This window comes from Dendrobates tinctorius, unplaced genomic scaffold (assembly GCF_039654945.1).
Source record: "Dendrobates tinctorius isolate UK_male_01 unplaced genomic scaffold, ASM3965494v1 ptg000046l, whole genome shotgun sequence".
Classification (NCBI taxonomy): Eukaryota; Metazoa; Chordata; class Amphibia; order Anura; family Dendrobatidae; genus Dendrobates; species Dendrobates tinctorius.
The window spans coordinates 73,288,629-73,298,453 of NW_027361714.1; positions in this window are offsets into that span (position 1 = coordinate 73,288,629).

The following is a 9,825-nucleotide window of genomic DNA, read 5'->3' on the forward strand; positions in this document are numbered from 1 at the left end:
GGTGTGTCAGAGGCTGCAGACTGTCGCTCTGCATCTGACTGCAGAAGATCTCAGCAGTTTGCTTTGCAGTCTTCTTTCTGGTCCTTTTGACTCTAGCACCCAATGGCAACCTTCTCCTGGCTCTAGTTGACACACCTGGACCAGGGTGTTTATTACTCCCAGTTGGTTGCTGGGAGTTGCCAGTGATATTTCCATTTCCCTGTTGAGACTTGGAGCTATAGCAGTCGGCTAGGTTCCTCTCTGGGGTTTGGAGGACGTCTGTGTTTCTCTCTGAGTCTATTCAAGCTGTGTTCTTATTGTTTATGTATCCCGTCTGTCTTTAGTGGTAGTGGGGATTGACTAGTGTGCATCCTGTCCTTCCTTATACAGGGCTTATAGGCCAGGGTCAGGCAGGGGTTAGGTATCCTGCTCGGCAATAGGTGTGGAACCTATATAGGGATGCTGTGGTCAGACAGGGTGATGTTAGATCTGCTTAGTGGTCTCCACTTTCCCCTTCATTAGTTTTGGGTTCCCTTACCCTTATCCCTTTATGTTAGACTTAGTCTTTCATACACTGTGCGTGACAGCAACATGGACATAGAAAAGGGGCTGCGGTGCACATTAGCAGTCAACTTAATGGCTAGGGGCCAGCCTCTGCACTTTTGAACCCTGCTCCCTCTTTTACTGTGCAGCTGGGGCAACGTGACACACCACTTCTTTCTCCAAACTGCCCACGTCACTCAGATGGCCTTGACTCCATATGGGGTCTAGGACCTCATCATCCCCCATCGTGTCATCACACTTCTCCTGTCTGTCCATAACTCTGCTGCCCTGCTATTCCACTTCCCTCCTCACTACTCCTCCGCTTCTCTCATCTGCAAATCCCTTGTCTCCAATTCCACATCTTATTCACTTCAAGCTACTAAAACTGACCTACAAAGTCATCTATAGTCTGTCTCCTCCATAAACAGTATCTCTGACCTGGTCTCCTAATATCTACCACAATGTAATTTCTGGTCCTCTCAAGACCTCCTTCTCTCCTCCACAATCGTACGTTTCTCATCCAATCACCTGCAAGACTTCTCGCGAGTATTCCCCCATCCTGTTTCTTTGGCCCAACACATACAATTATCCCCTATATTCAGAACTTTGAAGAAGAACTTGAAAACCAACGTCTTCAGAAAAGCTTACTGTCTGTAATGACCCATCTGCTACTTCGTCAACACCAGAGCTTTTGCAACCTCCTCCCTGAACCTCCTGTCTCCCTCCCCATTATCCTGCAGAATGTAAGACCGCCCCTCTGTATCTGTCTGTCACTATTTGTTTTTTAATTGTAATTTCTATTTGTGTTTTGCATGTAACCCCTCATCATGTACAGCACCATGGAATTAATGGTGCTCTAAAAAGAAATCATTGTAAGAATCTCCCTCATGATTTTCCACCCAGTCCTCACCCCTACCTTCCTTGCAGGTGTGCACAAAGCAGAAAGCTGCAGCTGTTGGCACCTGTGTTTGGTCATCTGCATCATCAGAGATGTGCTGCAGTGGTCTGCTGACCATTTACACTACCCCTCCCACATATTCATCCTACAACAGAACAAGTGGTTGGGCAACAGTGCACTCAATCTCTTTGAATTGTGGGGCAGGACCTCATGGATGGTTGTTGGAGATGAGGTCCAAGCAACGAGATGGGCCGGGGACCGAGCAACAAAAGGAAGGGATGAGGCCAAGCAATAAGATGAGAGGAGAATGGGGCGAGGTCCAAGCAACAAGAGAATGGGACGAGGTCCAAGCAACGAGATTAGAGTAGAACCAGACAGGGTCCAAGCAACAAGATGATAGGAGAATGGAACAGGCCAAGAAAAGAGAATGGGACGGGTTCTAAGCAACAAGATGAGTGGACTTCAGAACCGCAATGGGACTAACAGGATAAGTAGTTGTTGAGTGGGGGTGTTGGAAAATGTTTGGTGCAACAACTCCATTCCTGTCTATGGGTGTTCAGTTTCTAGATTTGTATGCTGTTTATAAAGTTAAAAAAACTCCCAGAAGCTCGCACAAGGAAAGCATGTGACTATTTCCTGTTTTTTTCCTGTGTCTGTGTATGACAGAAGCAGCCTGCTGTAGATGCTGCACAGATAGAGACACACAAATGATATATTCCTGATCTATTAAGATTATCATATATTGTTCCTGTTTGTTCCTGAATAAAGAAGCTCTATTGTCACACGCTTGGAGAGTATCCTGAATAATCCGCTGCCAACAATAGCCCACAGAACCACAGCCGGCAGAGTCTTCAAAAAGCAGAAGTAACTGCTGCATGACTTGAGGCTCAGTCTGCTAACAAGATTTGAGTGAGATGCAAGACAGATGCCCACGATGAGCCGCAGGAGCAAAATCTGCACTTTAAGCAGGGGACCGTGTAAAAGATAAAGCAAAAGGACTGAAGGCACTCTCAGCCACCCAATCTAAATCCACCTCTACTTGTTCTGGCCTTACCATTCATCCAACTGTGGGAGGAATGCCCCCTGTCGTGTGTCCAGGCCAGAGCCAAGGGAGCCGTCATCTGGGTTCCGGGGGAAACTATTCCCAGGGGACAGAGTTCGGGGACAGACCGCTGCGTGGAATTCCTGGGACGATGAGTCAGCAAACCGGGACAGAGGCAGGAGGAGACCGTGGGAGCGACTGAAAGCTATAGCGACTTACCAGTGCCAGGGAAGACGCTCACTGAGGACTCCAGAGGGACGGCGCCTAGACCATCATCCGAGACTTGCTGCCCCGCTCCAGCCCGCGGCCACTGCAGCCCCAGTTCAACCCGCGGCCGCTGCCGCCTCACCTCAGCCCGCGTCTGCGGCCTACCCGCGGTCGCCCGCGGCCGCTGCCGCCTCGCTCCAGCCCGTGGCTGCGGCCTGTTCCCCACCACCTGCAGCCGCCCTGCTCTCACCAGTGGTCGTGGCAAGTGCAGTGCCATCGGCAGCCACCACTGTCCCGCTCCGGTCCGCAGCAGGGGCCGAGCCTCGGCTTGCCGCGGATCCCCCGCCACAGTCGTTAGCTGCGCAGGTGGCCTGCCCTTCGCCACCCCACATTGCTGTCGCTTGCCCCAGTCCGGGGGCTGCGGCCCATCCATCCAAGGACTCCGCCAAGGCCTTTGGGGCACCCGTGTCATCAGAGCGCCAGAGCGCGCGAAGACTTCATCAATGCCTCAGCAACTGGGCCTAGCGACTGCTACGCCGAAAGACCACCATCCCGAATGGTGAGGGTCGTCTGGACGGCTAACTTGGCTATATAATTAAGGATCCGTAGTCGGCCATACCGCAGCCCTATAGTGACTGGCTATTGCTGGACGTAGTCGTGTTCTACCCCATCTGTGTTGGATTGTATAGAGACCCTGCGAGGGCAACCCTTGTTACCCCTTTTGTTGATCACGCCGGGACTGAGGAAAGTTTCCTCTAGTCCTATAAATGTTATTATAGAAAGCACCAAATCGTCTCGCGACTTGTCACTGCATCCTGCGTACCTGCGAGCAGCACATTTTGGCGTAGTCGGCAGGATGCAGTCTCCGAGCGCAGACGGTGGTGTGCCTGATCAGAGTGGGGCCACAGTCGCTGATGATGATGGGGGCCCCCGCTCCAGCATCTCCCTGGGGGCTATGCTAAGTAACTTGCCCCAGTTTTCTGGCTCCGATACGCTGTTGTGGAGCTGGACAGAACGCATGTGGGGCCTTTTCCGCATGCACCCCATGACCCCTGATTTAGAGGCTGAGATGGCCCTTATGGCGCTAGATGGGGAAGCCCGGAAGTCGGTAATGTTGAGACCCCCGGGACGTCGCAACACCTTCGCCAGGGTCTTGCAGATCCTGGAAGAGACCCACGGGGATCCAACAGACGTGGGGGAGTTGAGAATCCGGTTATTCAGTTGGATGCAGGGGGAGGGGGAGACCATCACCCAGTATATGAACTCCCTCCAGGAGCTATACACCGCCATAGAAAGGAAGGACCGAATAGGGGTAGGGCCCATCGACATTACCCTGCGTGACCTGCTAGTGACTAGACTCCGGGACCGCTAATCAAGCAGGCATTGCGGGAACAGGTCCGATTGAACCCACATATAGCCTTCTCCGAAGTGGGGAGTCAGGCCCTGGTATGAGAGCAAGAGCAGGGGATGATGGCTCCTGTTGGGAAGGCCCGGAGCATGGAGTCTTCCGTAAGCGCTGTCGAAGAACCTCAATGGATTGAGGAAATGAGACGAGAACTGAAGAGTATCTGGGGCGAGCTGGCTGAAGTGAAGAAAAGAACGGAGCCCGAACTCGGCCGACATGGCTACAATTCCGGGCCCTGGGGGCCTCGCAATACCCGGGGTGGCCAAGCCTCACCACCCCGGTGTTGAGTGTGGAGAACTGGGCCACTTCGCACGGGAGTGTCCGTGGCGTGGGAAATACCCACCCTGGCGGACATTAAACTAGAGGGCTCCAGGCATGGGGGACGCTGCTCGGAGCCGGAAGCCACAACTAGGGGTGGTGGAAGTCTCGAAGAACTGGTCGCAAGGTGCCCAATAGTATGGGCCGAAGTCGAGGGTCATGCTGTGCGGTGTCTAGTGGATATGGGGTCGCAAGTAACGACCATGCCGGCAGCTTACTTCCGGCAGCATTTCCCGGAAGCGGCAAGGCCCCAGTGGGGGCCCATGATACGACTAGTGGCCGCAAACCAACTGCCGGTACCGGTCGCCGGAGTGGTGTGGCTTCAGATGACATTGTGTGGTAAATCCCTCGGCCGCCGGGGAGTGGTCCTATCCCAAGGAGAGACTAACGACCGTCATCCGATCATCTTGGGCATGAACATACTGCGGGAGTTCGGCAATCTACTCAACGATTCCACGCAGGAGTCCCTAAGTCAGTGGGGTTCTCGCACGGCCCAGGGGCAGGTCTTCCAGTGGTTGGTGCGGGAGGCGCGAGTGCTCCAGGAGTGTCAGGAGGGTGAGGCGCTGGGCAAGGTCATTGCGCCGGCGGCCCCCCAGCTCGTGCTTCCTCCAGGGCAGACGGTGGTGGCTCTGCCGATCCATGCCCCGATGCCACTGGAGGGCGTGGAGGTGCAGGTGAAACCATGTTACTCGGAGCGCCTGCACCCTGGCATCCTGGTGGCCCGCTCCCTGGCCACAGTGTGGGAAGGGACCGTCTTGGTGCATTGTGTTAACCTGGAAAATCTAGATATCGCCCTGAAGCCCCGGGCCGAAATGGCCAAACTAGTAAGGCAATTGGAGGAGATGCTGCCGGACCCCGCAGTCCAGTTGAGGGTGCAACCTGAAGATCCCTGTGCAGTAACGGTACGGACCCAACAGACTGCCGCGTCCTCGGCCCGAGAGAAAGGTCGAGCCATCCTGGAGAGAATGCGGGCCGAACTCTCCGACCTAGCGCCAGCCCAGCTTCTCCAGGTAGAGACACTTCTTGGACAATTTTACAATGTCTTCGCCAGTCACGAAGGTGACTTCGGATGTACCACGGCCATCACGCATGGGATCCCCACGGCAGGAGCGGCCCCCATCCGGGAGCGATATCGGCAAATACCACCGCAGCTATACCAGGAAGTGAAAACTCTATTAGCCCAAATGTTCCGGAAGGGGGTCTGTTGTGAGTTCATTTTCTGGTCCACCAGTTGTGAGTTCTCCTTCCAGTCTCCCTCTGGTGGTAACAGGAGGTAGTGAGGCTGATTTAATCAGTGGAGATCTGCCACCTGATAAGGAGGATGACGATTGGACCTCAGGAATCTCAGACTGGATTTAAGACAGCCGACGCCCTATTCTGGTGCTGTTGATTCCTTCTGGCTTGTCAGGTCTTGGTTTTCAGCTCTGTTCCAGTCATCTAAAGCTAAGTTTTTCTGCTAATGTTCACACTTGATTTTGTTGGTCTATTCAGTTTTTTGTGTTGTCAGCCAGCCCCGGCTGGGGCTGTGCTGAATTTCCACTCTTATTTACCTGTATTTGCCAATTTGCTTTTTGTCCCTTATTGGATTGGCCTCTTTTTGCTCTGTCTCAGAATATTTCAGATTGCTGATATAGTGGGAGAAGTCTAGTGACTTCAGGATTAATTTTGCTATCAGAAGTGTTGGACATTATTTTTGTAGGTTTTTTTGCAGATTGCAGACAATGTCTTTCCTTTCCTATCCTTTCTAGTTAGTTTGGGCCCCATCATTTGCTCAGCCTATTTTTCTGCCTGTGTTTGTGCTTTCATCTTGTTTCACCATCAATACATGTGTGGGGGCTGTCTTTCCTTTGGGGTCTGCTCTGGGGCAGTTAGTTTTCCCCTTTTCTTGCTTCAGGCTTATGTAGTTCTCTGGCTGTGACGAAGCGTCTAGGATCATCGTAGGTACTCTCAACGGCTGCTGCTAGTTGTGTGGTTAAGATCAGGGATCTGCAATCTGCATAGTTACCAACCTCTCTGGTTTTCTGTGACTTACCTTGTTTTGTTTTTTTCTCCTCGGTGACCCATTCATAACAGGGGTCATACGAGAAACCAAGAGCCCTTGGGCGGCCCCTATTGTCCTGGTTCGGAAAAAAGATGGCACTCTGCATTTTTGCGTGGATTTTCGGAAGTTGAACGCTTCACCATCAAGGATTCATATCCACTGCCCCGCATAGAAGAGTCTCTGTCCGCCTTGGGGAACACGGCGTACTATTCAAATCTAGACCTGGCCAGTGGGTACTGGCAGGTGCCGATGTCGGAGAAAGACCGAGCCAAGACGGCATTTATCCTTCCCATGGGACTGTTCAAGTTTAATCGGATGCCGTTTGGGCTGGCCAACGCCCCGGGAACCTTTCAGCGGTTGATGGAGCGGTGTCTAGGAGACCTCAACTTTGAAGCCACGTTGATATACCTTTACGATATTATCATCTATTCCGCCACGTTCGAGGACCACCTGAGGTGGTTGGGGCAGGTGCTCGGCCGGCTGCAGAAGTACAGGTTAAAGGTAAAGCCCCAGAAATGCCACCTGTTCCGCACCCAGATCGAATATCTGGGGCATACCGTCTCGGCGGAGTGCGTCCGACCATCCCTGGAAAAGGTCGCTGCCGTCCAGGTTTGGCCTACCCCCGAGACGGTGAAAGACGTGCGGGCCTTCTTGGGGTTGGCCGGCTACTACCGTCGGTTCGTGAAGAATTTTGCATGCCAAGCCCGAGCCCTGCAAGACCTGCTGAAGGGGGCTCCCACCGTGGCAAATGGACAGAAGATCCAGTGGCAGCAACCGCAAGAAGATGCATTTCGAGATCTCAAAGCTGCCCTCTCGGACGCCCCGATATTGGCATATGCGGATTTCTCGCAACTGTTCATCCTGCATACCGATGGGAGCCTCCAGGGACTGGGAACTGTGCTGTCACAGGTGCAGGACAGCCGGGAAAGAGTGATCGCCTACGGTAGCCGGTCGCTGCACGACTCAGAGCGCAACCCGGACAATTACAGCTCCTTTAAGCTCGAGCTCCTCGCAGTAGTGTGGGCAATGACAGAGCGATTCGCAGAGTACCTGGTGGACTCCGAAGTAGTAGTGCGGACCGATAACAACCCGTTAGCCCATTTGGAGAATGCCAAACTGGGGGCCCTAGAGCAGCGGTGGGTGGATTGGATGGCCAAATTCAATTATAAGATCATCTACTAACGAGGAGCTGAAAACGTGCACGCCGCCCGCTCTCCAGAATCCGACACAGCACCCCAGGGAGAAATTGAGACGACGAATTAGAAGCAGAAGAGACGCCATTCACCCTCACCACGGCCGCGCTTACAGTCAACATGCAAGAAGCGCCTCATCCGGGATCCCTAGGAGGGATACAAGAACAACCCCGCGACAAATGGATTCAGCAGCAACAGGAAGATACAGAAGTTGGACTCCTGCGCCGATGGGTGGCCACCGGTAAATTGCCCACTGACTCACAGAGACAGACTTTGACCCAAGATATGTTGCTGATGTTGCGCCAGTGGGAAAAGCTAATCATCAAAAAGGGACTTTTATATCGAAAAGCCGTGTCACGGGCCACGTCAGCTACGATATGGCAGGTGATTGTGCCCGGAGCCCATCTCAACCAACTGGCCCGGGAAGCCCATGAGAAGGGGGCCCATTTTGGTGCTCAAAAGACTTTACAATGGTTGCAGCAGATAGTGTACCACCCACGCTTGCACACTGCTGTAGAAGAAGTTTGCCGAACCTGCTGCCCGTGCGAGCTCGCTAAACCCCCCGCGCAACGAGCCCCGGTGCAGACTATTGTAACATCAGTCCCTCTGGAGCTTCTTAAGGTGGACTATCTGACCATAGGTCCTGCCTATCAGGGGTATGAACATTGTCTCGTTATGGTGGACCATTTCACCAAGTTTGCCGTGGTCACCCCCCACCCGAGACCAAACAGCGGAGTCAGCCGCCTATGCGATTTGTAAAAACTTTATCCAAGTGTACGGCTGTCCGCAACGAATACATTCGGACCAAGGAGCGTGCTTCCTGGGAAAAGTCATGGAAGAGCTACATCATCTTTACGGTATCGATAAATCTCGAACTACGCCGTACCACCCGCAGGGAAACGGAGCCTGCGAGCGATTCAGTCGTACACTAACCCAAATGCTGCACACCCTGGAGAGCGACCGCAAGACCCGCTGGCCTGAATATGTCCCTGAGCTGGTGTGGGTATATAACAATCAGGTGCATCGAGTGACTGGTTACACCCCCTACTCATTGGCATTGCTGTTTGGACGGGAAGGCAAGGGGATTACGGAGGTGGAATTGAACCCGGAGGAACCCCAACCCTGGACCGGGGTATCCTCGTGGGTCAGAAACCACTGGCAGACCCTCCACCGAATCATCCATACAAAGCTCCAGGACCTGCAACACCCGGGGGAGCACTGCCCCCACCCATTGACTTTCAGACTGGGGATCGGGTACTCATACTTGATCAACGTCCCCAAAACAAGTTAGAACCACGGTGGGAGATGAACCTGTACTGAGTGTTGCGCCGGATAAGCCCCGACGGGCCTGTGTACGAAGTACAATCTGAAGGAAACGTGCCTCTCACTCGGGTTGTGCACCGTAACATGTTACGGCCTTGTACGCCTACTGATCCCTCCGCAGCTCAAACTGACCCCTCAGGTCCCCGACCCCCCGCCCACGGTCTGGGACCTGGATGACGAAGAGGACTTCCCTGTCGCATCTGCGGGTCACCCCAGTAGTGGCACTACAGTAGACCGGGGAATCCCACCAGAACCAACTATTCGACCACCCTCCACCACTCCAGTAGACTCCACTACACCCAAGCTTCGACGCTCCGAGCGGTCAACAGCTGGCAAACCCCCTGAATGTAACGAACAGGACCAGTTCGTATGGCGACAAGGACTGTCGTCCCAAAAAACTAACCCGAGTCTACGAAAACCCTCACCCGAGGACTGGCAAGCATACAGGGCGGGGGGGTGTGGGTGGAACGGCCGCCGTCGAGTGTCCGGGCCGGAACCAAGGGAGCCATCATCTGGGTTCCAGGGGAAACTATTCCCGGCGGACAGAGTTCGGGGACAGACCGCTGTGACAGACAGATGGGCTGGCGGAGGGACCAGTATAAAGGGGGCGGGGAATTCCTGGGGCGATGAGTCAGCAGACCGGGACAGAGGCAGGAGGAGACCGTGGGAGTGACTGAAAGCTAGAGCGACTTACCAGTGCCAGGGAAGACACTCACTGAGGACTCCAGAGGGACGGCGCCAAGACGATCATCCGAGACTTGTTGCCCCGCTCCAGCCCGCGGCCACTGTGGCCCCAGTTCAACTCACGGCCGCTGCCGCCTCACCTCAGCCCGCGTCTGCGGCCTACCCGCGGTCGCCCGGGGCCGCTGCCGCCTC